This window comes from Amia ocellicauda, unplaced genomic scaffold, assembly GCF_036373705.1.
Source record: "Amia ocellicauda isolate fAmiCal2 unplaced genomic scaffold, fAmiCal2.hap1 HAP1_SCAFFOLD_85, whole genome shotgun sequence".
Classification (NCBI taxonomy): domain Eukaryota; kingdom Metazoa; phylum Chordata; class Actinopteri; order Amiiformes; family Amiidae; genus Amia; species Amia ocellicauda.
Window position 1 is genome coordinate 127,501 of NW_027103011.1, and position 12,500 is coordinate 140,000.

The following is a 12,500-nucleotide window of genomic DNA, read 5'->3' on the forward strand; positions in this document are numbered from 1 at the left end:
GGCTGAGCGCTGGGAGCCGTCGGTCGTTCGGTCGGTCAGTCAGTGAGTGTGTGTGCTGAAGGAGAGCTCCAGCCCGGAGCCCGCACCCACCGGGGTGTGTAGCCCTGCAGGCTGAGCGCTGGGAGCCGTCGGTCGGTCAGTCAGTGAGTGTGTGTGCTGAAGGAAAGCTCCAGCCCGGCGTCCGTCCCCACCGGGGAGGAGTAGGCCTGCTGACTGAGCGCTGGGAGCCGTCGGTCGTTCGGTCGGTCAGAGAGTGAGTGTGTGTGCTGAAGGAGAGCTCCAGCCCGGAGCCCGCACCCACCGGGGTGTGTAGCCCTGCAGGCTGAGCGCTGGGAGCCGTCGGTCGGTCGGTCGGTCAGAGAGTGAGTGAGTGAGTGTGTGTGCTGAAGGGAAGCTCCAGCCCGGCGTCCGTCCCCACCGGGGAGTTGTGCCCGGGCCCGGGCCTCCTGCCGACGGACCGTGTGGCGCATTGTCCCGACTGCGGACTTTCTCCAGCAAAAAGGCGGAGGTGCAGTACCGCCATTTCGCCACACGAGGGACGGAATGGCACCCAACTGCCCCCTGGTGTCGAAAAAGCGCAAGGGCACCCGGGCCGGTCCGCCCCAGGCAGCGGCCGAGATGCAGCACCGGGGGCCCGGCCTGCCTGCCCTGGAGGTCAGCCTGCCAGCCCTGGAGGTCTGCCTTCCAGCCCTGGAGGTCAGCTATCCAGCCCTGGAGGTCTGCCTGCCTGCCTGCCTGCCCTGGAGGTCAGCCTGCCAGCCCTGGAGGTCTGCCTGTTAGCCCTGGAGGTCTGCTATCCAGCCCTGGAGGTCTGCTATCCAGCCCTGGTAGCAGCACTGCCAGCCCTGGAGGTCTGCCTGTTAGCCCTGGAGGTCTGCTATCCAGCCCTGGTAGCAGCACTGCCTGCCCTGGAGGTCTGCCTGCCTGCCTTCCAGCCCTGGAGGTCTGCTATCCAGCCCTGGTAGCAGCACTGCCTGCCCTGGAGGTCTGCCTGCCTGCCCTGGAGGTCTGCCTTCCAGCCCTGGAGGACAGCCTGCCTGCCCTGGTAGCAGCACTGCCTGCCTTCCAGCCCTGGAGGTCTGCCTGTTAGCCCTGGAGGTCTGCTATCCAGCCCTGGTAGCAGCACTGCCTGCCCTGGAGGTCTGCCTGTTAGCCCTGGAGGTCTGCTATCCAGCCCTGGTAGCAGCACTGCCTGCCCTGGAGGTCTGCCTGCCTGCCTTCCAGCCCTGGAGGTCTGCTATCCAGCCCTGGTAGCAGCACTGCCTGCCCTGGAGGTCTGCCTGCCTGCCCTGGAGGTCTGCCTTCCAGCCCTGGAGGTCTGCTATCCAGCCCTGGTAGCAGCACTGCCTGCCCTGGAGGTCTGCCTGCCTGCCTTCCAGCCCTGGAGGTCTGCTATCCAGCCCTGGTAGCAGCACTGCCTGCCCTGGAGGTCTGCCTGCCTGCCCTGGAGGTCTGCCTTCCAGCCCTGGAGGACAGCCTGCCTGCCCTGGTAGCAGCACTGCCTGCCTTCCAGCCCTGGAGGTCTGCCTGTTAGCCCTGGAGGTCTGCTATCCAGCCCTGGTAGCAGCACTGCCTGCCCTGGAGGTCTGCCTGCCTGCCCTGGAGGTCTGCCTGTTAGCCCTGGAGGTCAGCCTGTTAGCCCTGGAGGTCTGCTATCCAGCCCTGGAGGTCAGCTATCCAGCCCTGGAGGTCTGCCTGCCTGCCTGCCTGCCCTGGAGGTCAGCCTGCCAGCCCTGGAGGTCTGCCTGTTAGCCCTGGAGGTCTGCTATCCAGCCCTGGAGGTCTGCTATCCAGCCCTGGTAGCAGCACTGCCTGCCCTGGAGGTCTGCCTGCCTGCCCTGGAGGTCTGCCTTCCAGCCCTGGAGGACAGCCTGCCTGCCCTGGTAGCAGCACTGCCTGCCTTCCAGCCCTGGAGGTCTGCCTGTTAGCCCTGGAGGTCTGCTATCCAGCCCTGGTAGCAGCACTGCCTGCCCTGGAGGTCTGCCTGCCTGCCCTGGAGGTCTGCCTGTTAGCCCTGGAGGTCAGCCTGTTAGCCCTGGAGGTCTGCTATCCAGCCCTGGAGGTCAGCTATCCAGCCCTGGAGGTCTGCCTGCCTGCCCTGGAGGTCTGCCTGTTAGCCCTGGAGGTCTGCTATCCAGCCCTGGAGGTCTGCTATCCAGCCCTGGTAGCAGCACTGCCAGCCCTGGAGGTCTGCCTGTTAGCCCTGGAGGTCTGCTATCCAGCCCTGGTAGCAGCACTGCCTGCCCTGGAGGTCTGCCTGCCTGCCCTGGAGGTCTGCCTGTTAGCCCTGGAGGTCAGCCTGTTAGCCCTGGAGGTCTGCTATCCAGCCCTGGAGGTCAGCTATCCAGCCCTGGAGGTCTGCCTGCCTGCCCTGGAGGTCTGCCTGTTAGCCCTGGAGGTCTGCTATCCAGCCCTGGAGGTCTGCTATCCAGCCCTGGTAGCAGCACTGCCAGCCCTGGAGGTCTGCCTGTTAGCCCTGGAGGTCTGCTATCCAGCCCTGGTAGCAGCACTGCCTGCCCTGGAGGTCTGCCTGCCTGCCCTGGAGGTCTGCCTGTTAGCCCTGGAGGTCAGCCTGTTAGCCCTGGAGGTCTGCTATCCAGCCCTGGAGGTCAGCTATCCAGCCCTGGAGGTCTGCCTGCCTGCCTGCCTGCCCTGGAGGTCTGCCTGCCTGCCCTGGAGGTCAGCCTGTTAGCCCTGGAGGTCTGCCTGCCTGCCATCCAGCCCTGGCAGCAGCACTGCCTGCCCTGGTAGCAGCACTGCCTGCCCTGGAGGTCTGCTATCCAGCCCTGGTAGCAGCACTGCCTGCCCTGGAGGTCTGCTATCCAGCCCTGGAGGACAGCCTGCCTGCCCTGGTAGCAGCACTGCCTGCCTTCCAGCCCTGGAGGTCTGCCTGCCTGCCCTGGAGGTCAGCCTGTTAGCCCTGGAGGTCTGCCTGCCTGCCATCCAGCCCTGGCAGCAGCACTGCCTGCCCTGGTAGCAGCACTGCCTGCCCTGGAGGTCTGCTATCCAGCCCTGGTAGCAGCACTGCCTGCCCTGGAGGTCTGCCTGCCTGCCTGCCAGCCCTGGAGGTCTGCCTGTTAGCCCTGGAGGTCTGCTATCCAGCCCTGGAGGTCTGCCTGCCTGCCATCCAGCCCTGGCAGCAGCACTGCCTGCCCTGGTAGCAGCACTGCCTGCCCTGGAGGTCTGCTATCCAGCCCTGGAGGACAGCCTGCCTGCCCTGGTAGCAGCACTGCCTGCCCTGGAGGTCTGCTATCCAGCCCTGGAGGACAGCCTGCCTGCCCTGGTGGCAGCACTGCCTGCCCTGGAGGTCTGCTATCCAGCCCTGGAGGACAGCCTGCCTGCCCTGGTAGCAGCACTGCCTGCCCTGGAGGTCAGCCTGTTAGCCCTGGAGGTCTGCCTGCCTGCCCTGGAGGTCAGCCTGTTAGCCCTGGAGGTCTGCCTGCCTGCCATCCAGCCCTGGCAGCAGCACTGCCTGCCCTGGTAGCAGCACTGCCTGCCCTGGAGGTCTGCTATCCAGCCCTGGTAGCAGCACTGCCTGCCCTGGAGGTCTGCCTGCCTGCCTGCCAGCCCTGGAGGTCTGCCTGTTAGCCCTGGAGGTCTGCTATCCAGCCCTGGAGGTCTGCTATCCAGCCCTGGTAGCAGCACTGCCTGCCCTGGAGGTCAGCCTGTTAGCCCTGGAGGTCTGCCTGCCTGCCCTGGTAGCAGCACGGCCTACCTGCCTGCCTGCCCTCGAGGTCTGCCTGCCTGCCTGCCCTGGAGGTCAGCCTTCCAGCCCTGGCAGCAGCACGGCCTACCTGCCTGCCAGCCTGCCCTCCCCAGCCACACAGCCCTGCCTGCCTGCCTGCCAGCCCTGGAGGTCTCCCTGCCAGCCCTGGAGGTCTGCCTGCCTGCCTGCCTGCCTGCCTGCCTGCCCTGGAGGTCTGCCATCCTGCCTTCCAGCCCTGGAGGTCAGCCTGCCAGCCCTGGAGGTCAGCCTGTTAGCCCTGGAGGTCTGCTATCCAGCCCTGGAGGTCTGCCTGCCTGCCATCCAGCCCTGGCAGCAGCACTGCCTGCCCTGGTAGCAGCACTGCCTGCCCTGGAGGTCTGCTATCCAGCCCTGGAGGACAGCCTGCCTGCCCTGGTAGCAGCACTGCCTGCCCTGGAGGTCTGCTATCCAGCCCTGGAGGACAGCCTGCCTGCCCTGGTGGCAGCACTGCCTGCCCTGGAGGTCTGCTATCCAGCCCTGGAGGACAGCCTGCCTGCCCTGGTAGCAGCACTGCCTGCCCTGGAGGTCAGCCTGTTAGCCCTGGAGGTCTGCCTGCCTGCCCTGGAGGTCAGCCTGTTAGCCCTGGAGGTCTGCCTGCCTGCCATCCAGCCCTGGCAGCAGCACTGCCTGCCCTGGTAGCAGCACTGCCTGCCCTGGAGGTCTGCTATCCAGCCCTGGTAGCAGCACTGCCTGCCCTGGAGGTCTGCCTGCCTGCCTGCCAGCCCTGGAGGTCTGCCTGTTAGCCCTGGAGGTCTGCTATCCAGCCCTGGAGGTCTGCTATCCAGCCCTGGTAGCAGCACTGCCTGCCCTGGAGGTCAGCCTGTTAGCCCTGGAGGTCTGCCTGCCTGCCCTGGTAGCAGCACGGCCTACCTGCCTGCCTGCCCTCGAGGTCTGCCTGCCTGCCTGCCCTGGAGGTCAGCCTTCCAGCCCTGGCAGCAGCACGGCCTACCTGCCTGCCAGCCTGCCCTCCCCAGCCACACAGCCCTGCCTGCCTGCCTGCCAGCCCTGGAGGTCTCCCTGCCAGCCCTGGAGGTCTGCCTGCCTGCCTGCCTGCCTGCCTGCCTGCCCTGGAGGTCTGCCATCCTGCCTTCCAGCCCTGGAGGTCAGCCTGCCAGCCCTGGAGGTCAGCCTGTTAGCCCTGGAGGTCTGCCTGCCTGCCTGCCTGCCTGCCCTGGAGGTCAGCCTGCCAGCCCTGGAGGTCTGCCTGCCTGCCTGCCTGCCCTGGAGGTCAGCCTGCCAGCCCTGGCAGCAGCACGGCCTACCTGCCTGCCTGCCCTGGAGGTCTGCCTGCCTGCCTGCCCTGGAGGTCAGCCTTCCAGCCCTGGCAGCAGCACGGCCTACCTGCCTGCCAGCCTGCCCTCCCCAGCCACACAGCCCTGCCTGCCTGCCTGCCAGCCCTGGAGGTCTCCCTGCCAGCCCTGGAGGTCTGCCTGCCTGCCTGCCTGCCTGCCTGCCTGCCCTGGAGGTCTGCCATCCTGCCTTCCAGCCCTGGAGGTCAGCCTGCCAGCCCTGGAGGTCAGCCTGTTAGCCCTGGAGGTCTGCCTGCCTGCCTGCCTGCCTGCCCTGGAGGTCAGCCTGCCTGCCTGCCCCGGAGGTCAGCCCCAGGCAGCCGGGTGGCCTGCCTGCTGCTGCTAGGCCGCTGCCCCGAGCCGCCGACCCCATCGACAGGAACACGAGAGAGTTTACAAGCGAGAGGAGGCCACATATTCGACACCTTTCGTGCTCGTTTTAGTCTCCAGTCTGTTTTGACGTGTGTTATTCTGAATCTGCTGCTTTAACTCAAGGGATTCTGTCGCGATTGATGCCTTGTCCTTCGCTGTATGTTTGCACTGGTGTTGTAAGTCGCCCTCTGTAAGATCATCATTTATTATCTGCCAAGAAATAAAGATCATCATAATGTTCCCCAACTTTCAGCTTCTGGGGAGTTTGTTCCAGAGTGTGACGACTCTCTCTCTATCACCATCTCTCTCTCCCTCTCCACCTCTCTCTCTCTCTCTCTCCCTCTCTCTATCTCTCCCTCTCTCTCACTGTGTGTGTGTGTGTGTGTGTGTGTGTGTGTGTGTGTACAGCAGTGTCCCTAGACGAGAGAGATATCCCTAGACGGGGAAATTACTTTCAAACTGCAGTACCGAAATGTGTCCGTTAGATGGCAGCATGCACCAAGGAATGAAGGAAAGTGCAAAACAAAATGAAAAGGCACATCGCCTGGGCGAAAAATAATCGTAACAAATCAACGGGGGCATTTCTCGGAAAACTAACACCGGGGCAGTGCTCAGGGGGGTCCCACCTCGTGGCCACCCGGTTTGGGGGGCCATCGGGGCCGGCTGAAGAATCGCCCATACTCTGCCATAGGCAGCCCACGGTCCATCCGATCAGAGCAATGCCGGGCGGCCGGCAACCTATGGATCATAACACATCAACGGAGGCATGATAAGAGCATCTTTTATTATCTGCCAAGAAATATAGACCATCACAATGTTCCCCAACTTTCAGCTTCTACCACATCGCTGGGGAGTTTATTCCACTGTGTGACTACTCTCTCTCTATCTCTCTCTCTCTCTCTCTCTCTCTCTGTGTGTGTGTGTGTGTGTGTGTGTGTGTGTGTGTGTGTGTGTGTGTACAGCAGTGTCTCCGGTTTTCCTTTTGGAATGCCTTGAAGCCGGGGGGGCTTTGCACTCATGAGAACATAGGGTGTCCTTGCCCTCCTTTCGCAGCCCAGGGCATTGAGAGATCCCTAGACGGGGAAATTACTTTCAAACTGCAGTACCGAAATGTGTCCGTTAGATGGTAGCATGCACCAAGGAATGAAGGAAAGTGCAAAACAAAATGAAAAGGCACATCGCCTGGGCGAAAAATAATCATAACAAATCAACGGGGGCATTTCTCGGAAAACTAACACCGGGGCAGTGCTCAGGGGGGTCCCACCTCGTGGCCACCCGGTTTGGGGGGCGATCGGGGCCGGTTCCGAAAATCGCTAAATCTCCCATAGCCAGCCCACGCTCCATCCGATAGAGCACTGCCGGGCGGCCGGCCGGCAACTACGGATCATAACAAATCAACGGGGGCATTTCTCGGAAAACTAACACCGGGGCAGTGCTCAGGGGGGTCCCACCTCGTGGCCACCCGGTTTGGGGGGCGATCGGGGCCGGTTCCGAAAATCGCTAAATCTCCCATAGCCAGCCCACGCTCCATCCGATAGAGCACTGCCGGGCGGCCGGCCGGCAACTACGGATCATAACAAATCAACGGGGGCATTTCTCCGAAAACTAACACCGGGGCAGTGCTCAGGGGGGTCCCACCTCGTGGCCACCCGGTTTGGGGGGCGATCGGGGCCGGTTCCGAAAATCGCTAAATCTCCCATAGCCAGCCCACGCTCCATCCGATAGAGCACTGCCGGGCGGCCGGCCGGCAACTACGGATCATAACAAATCAACGGGGGCATTTCTCCGAAAACTAACACCGGGGCAGTGCTCAGGGGGGTCCCACCTCGTGGCCACCCGGTTTGGGGGGCGATCGGGGCCGGTTCCGAAAATCGCTAAATCTCCCATAGCCAGCCCACGCTCCATCCGATAGAGCACTGCCGGGCGGCCGGCCGGCAACTACGGATCATAACAAATCAACGGGGGCATTTCTCGGAAAACTAACACCGGGGCAGTGCTCAGGGGGGTCCCACCTCGTGGCCACCCGGTTTGGGGGGCGATCGGGGCCGGTTCCGAAAATCGCTAAATCTCCCATAGCCAGCCCACGCTCCATCCGATAGAGCACTGCCGGGCGGCCGGCCGGCAACTACGGATCATAACAAATCAACGGGGGCATTTCTCGGAAAACTAACACCGGGGCAGTGCTCAGGGGGGTCCCACCTCGTGGCCACCCGGTTTGGGGGGCGATCGGGGCCGGTTCCGAAAATCGCTAAATCTCCCATAGCCAGCCCACGCTCCATCCGATAGAGCACTGCCGGGCGGCCGGCCGGCAACTACGGATCATAACAAATCAACGGGGGCATTTCTCCGAAAACTAACACCGGGGCAGTGCTCAGGGGGGTCCCACCTCGTGGCCACCCGGTTTGGGGGGCGATCGGGGCCGGTTCCGAAAATCGCTAAATCTCCCATAGCCAGCCCACGCTCCATCCGATAGAGCACTGCCGGGCGGCCGGCCGGCAACTACGGATCATAACAAATCAACGGGGGCATTTCTCCGAAAACTAACACCGGGGCAGTGCTCAGGGGGGTCCCACCTCGTGGCCACCCGGTTTGGGGGGCGATCGGGGCCGGTTCCGAAAATCGCTAAATCTCCCATAGCCAGCCCACGCTCCATCCGATAGAGCACTGCCGGGCGGCCGGCCGGCAACTACGGATCATAACAAATCAACGGGGGCATTTCTCGGAAAACTAACACCGGGGCAGTGCTCAGGGGGGTCCCACCTCGTGGCCACCCGGTTTGGGGGGCGATCGGGGCCGGTTCCGAAAATCGCTAAATCTCCCATAGCCAGCCCACGCTCCATCCGATAGAGCACTGCCGGGCGGCCGGCCGGCAACTACGGATCATAACAAATCAACGGGGGCATTTCTCGGAAAACTAACACCGGGGCAGTGCTCAGGGGGGTCCCACCTCGTGGCCACCCGGTTTGGGGGGCGATCGGGGCCGGTTCCGAAAATCGCTAAATCTCCCATAGCCAGCCCACGCTCCATCCGATAGAGCAATGCCGGGCGGCCGGCCGGCAACTACGGATCATAACAAATCAACGGGGGCATTTCTCCGAAAACTAACACCGGGGCAGTGCTCAGGGGGGTCCCACCTCGTGGCCACCCGGTTTGGGGGGCGATCGGGGCCGGTTCCGAAAATCGCTAAATCTCCCATAGCCAGCCCACGCTCCATCCGATAGAGCAATGCCGGGCGGCCGGCCGGCAACTACGGATCATAACAAATCAACGGGGGCATTTCTCCGAAAACTAACACCGGGGCAGTGCTCAGGGGGGTCCCACCTCGTGGCCACCCGGGTCTGGGACCGATGGGAGCACTTTAAAATTTTCGAGTCAGGGGACCAGACGGCCGAGTGAAAAACTTTGAAAAATATTCTATCTCCTCACTCCCATTGACTTTACATTAGGGCGACCAGGCGGCCGGCGGAAAAAAAATCATAACAAATCAACGGGGGCATTTCTCCGAAAACTAACACCGGGGCAGTGCTCAGGGGGGTCCCACCTCGTGGCCACCCGGGTCTGGGACCGATGGGAGCACTTTAAAATTTTCGAGTCAGGGGACCAGACGGCCGAGTGAAAAACTTTGAAAAATATTCTATCTCCTCACTCCCATTGACTTTACATTAGGGCGACCAGGCGGCCGGCGGAAAAAAAATCATAACAAATCAACGGGGGCATTTCTCCGAAAACTAACACCGGGGCTGTGCTCAGGGGGCTCCCAGCTATCAGCCACCCTATCCCGGGACCGATGGGAGCACTTTAAAATTTTCGAGTCAGGGGACCAGACGGCCGAGTGAAAAACTTTGAAAAATATTCTATCTCCTCACTCCCATTGACTTTACATTAGGGCGACCAGGCGGCCGGCGGAAAAAAAATCATAACAAATCAACGGGGGCATTTCTCCGAAAACTAACACCGGGGCTGTGCTCAGGGGGCTCCCAGCTATCAGCCACCCTATCCCGGGACCGATGGGAGCACTTTAAAATTTTCGAGTCAGGGGACCAGACGGCCGAGTGAAAAACTTTGAAAAATATTCTATCTCCTCACTCCCATTGACTTTACATTAGGGCGACCAGGCGGCCGGCGGAAAAAAAATCATAACAAATCAACGGGGGCATTTCTCCGAAAACTAACACCGGGGCTGTGCTCAGGGGGCTCCCAGCTATCAGCCCCCCGGGTCTGGGGGCATTGTTTTTCTTTTTAATCATTTTGAGCATTTCCCCCAGTTTAGAGATGTGTGCCCCTAGACAACCCATTGAGAATAACTATGAAATGTTCTGAAGTTTTGATTTTCAAATGTCGGTGAAAATTGAAAAACGTCATATATTCTTCAAAGGAAGCATGGGGCGATGGTAGGGAGAGTCCCCGCAGCGTGCCTCGGCGGCGATGGGAGCGTTTTCGATGTCCCCGTCCCCCCCCCATAGGGATAGAAGGGGAGTTAGGTGACCAGGCGTCCCGGGTCCCAAAAATCGAAAAATTAATATAGAATGCTTTTTAATCCAGAAATAAAGTAGGGGGCAGTCCTGGTGAGAGTCCCAGCCACAGCCCCAGTGTGTTTTGGAGCCGTTTGGGGCCGGGTGAAAAACTTTGAAAAATGTTCTATCTCCTCACTCCCATTGACTTTACATTAGGGCGACCAGGCGGCCGGCGGAAAAAAAATCATAACAAATCAACGGGGGCATTTCTCCGAAAACTAACACCGGGGCTGTGCTCAGGGGGCTCCCAGCTATCAGCCACCCTATCCCGGGACCGATGGGAGCACTTTAAAATTTTCGAGTCAGGGGACCAGGCGGCCGAGTGAAAAACTTTGAAAAATTTTCTATCTCCTCACTCCCATTGACTTTGCATTAGGGCGACCAGGCGGCCGGCGGAAAAAAAATCATAACAAATCAACGGGGGCATTTCTCCGAAAACTAACACCGGGGCAGTGCTCAGGGGGCTCCCAGCTATCAGCCACCCTATCCCGGGACCGATGGGAGCACTTTAAAATTTTCGAGTTAGGGGACCAGGCGGCCGAGTGAAAAACTTAGAAAAATTTTCTATCTCCCCTAGGTGACCAGGCAGCCGGAGCTGATTTTTCTGACCCCTAAAACAATTATTAAAAGGTATTTTTTCGCCAAACTAAGACTTTTAAAATTCAAATAGGATGATTATCTACTGCCCCAGTGGGTTTTTGAACCATTTTAAGCCTTTTTGACAGTTTTCATTTTTCCCCCATTGACTTCAATGGGAGTTAGGTGACCAGTCCTCCGACTTTTGAACCTCTCCTGGGGGGGCTGTGAGCCCCCGATTTCTTTGCAAAGCACGTCATTCGATTCGTCTCAGTCCCCTCTATATACCCCGTGTGTTTGTTTTCTCGAAAAACCCCCGGAACACGGTTTTTTAGGGGGGGGGTGGGGGGGGGGTACTTCGGAGCCATTTGGGGGGGGGTAAACGACATTTCCCGAAATTAATTTTAACACAGCCTTCCTCAGAATCGCTTTTCCAACAAAATCCTTTTTATTTCGAGTCTCTACGATGTTCCTAAGTGGTCGAAACCACTTTTGGACAGTTTTTACACCAAACGGCTCGGGCGCACAGCGGGCCGTGTGCCGATGGGCGGTTCTCGCGGGTCTGAGGCGGGGCTAGGCTGCTCGCGGCGGGCATGGGAGTGCCGTGTGCAGCCGCCACAGTGTTCCAGGCTGTCAGCATTTCTCTACGGTGCCGGGGGAAATACAGGAACTGGGTTTTTGAAGACACTTAGTGCAATGAGAGAGGTCAAAACTGAGCTAAGGGCACTTGCTGGAGGAAAGTGGCTGGGCCCCGCTAGCTCTTTTACGGACACTTTCTGGACTTGGCCCGGGATTTTCAGACGGTTCTTTGCGACTGTCTGATCATCCAGCGAAATGCAAGGGGGGGAACGGTCCCGGCCGCACCCCGCGTTTCAGGCCTCGTCGGCGGCCCGCTCCGGCGGCTGCGCCCGCTAAGTCTTCGCGGCCCGCCGTGGAGAGTGTGTATGCTGCCCGCCCCAGACGTTCACCCCAAGGGCTTGCGGGCCTTTAAGGGTCTGTCTTTCGGGGTTTCACGGGCTCTGACCTCACCTCCCTGTGGTTCCCGACCGGGGTGTATGTATGCTGCCCGCCCCAGACGTTCACCCCAAGGGCTTGCGGGCCTTTAAGGGTCTGTCTTTCGGGGTTTCACGGGCTCTGACATCTCCCCGGTGGTTCCCACGGAACGGACATATGTATGCTGCCCGCCCCCGGCAGGAACCCCAAGGGCTTGCGGGCCTTTAAGGGTGAGTGCGGGGGGCGTACGGGCTCTGACATATCTCCGGTGGCTCCCACGGAACGGACATATGTATGCTGCCCGCCCCCGGCAGGAACCCCAAGGGCTTGCGGGCCTTTAAGGGTGAGTGCGGGGGGCGTACGGGCTCTGACATATCTCCGGTGGCTCACACGGAACGGACATATGTATGCTGCCCGCCCCCGGCAGGAACCCCAAGGGCTTGCGGGCCTTTAAGGGTGAGTGCGGGGGGCGTACGGGCTCTGACATATCTCCGGTGGCTCCCACGGAACGGACATATGTATGCTGCCCGCCCCCGGCAGGAACCCCAAGGGCTTGCGGGCCTTTAAGGGTGAGTGCGGGGGGCGTACGGGCTCTGACATATCTCCGGTGGCTCCCACGGAACGGACATATGTATGCTGCCCGCCCCCCGGCAGGAACCCCAAGGGCTGTCCCGGCCTTTAAGGGTGAGTGCGGGGGGCGTACGGGCTCTGACATATCTCCGGTGGCTGCCACGAGACGGAATATGTATGCTGCCCGCCCCCGGCAGGAACCCCAAGGGCTGTCCCGGCCTTTAAGGGTGAGTGCGGGGGGCGTACGGGCTCTGACATATAACCTCCGTGTTGCGCGACAGGCCGTCTTTGCCCCCGGCTGCGGACACACACACACACACACACACACATAAAACAACCAGCACTGATCGATGGGCCATCTTGGTCCGCCCGGGGAGGGCCCCTGCGGGCCGGTGTTTGTTCACCGGTGTTCAGGCAGACGGTTCCTCCCACCCTAAGGCG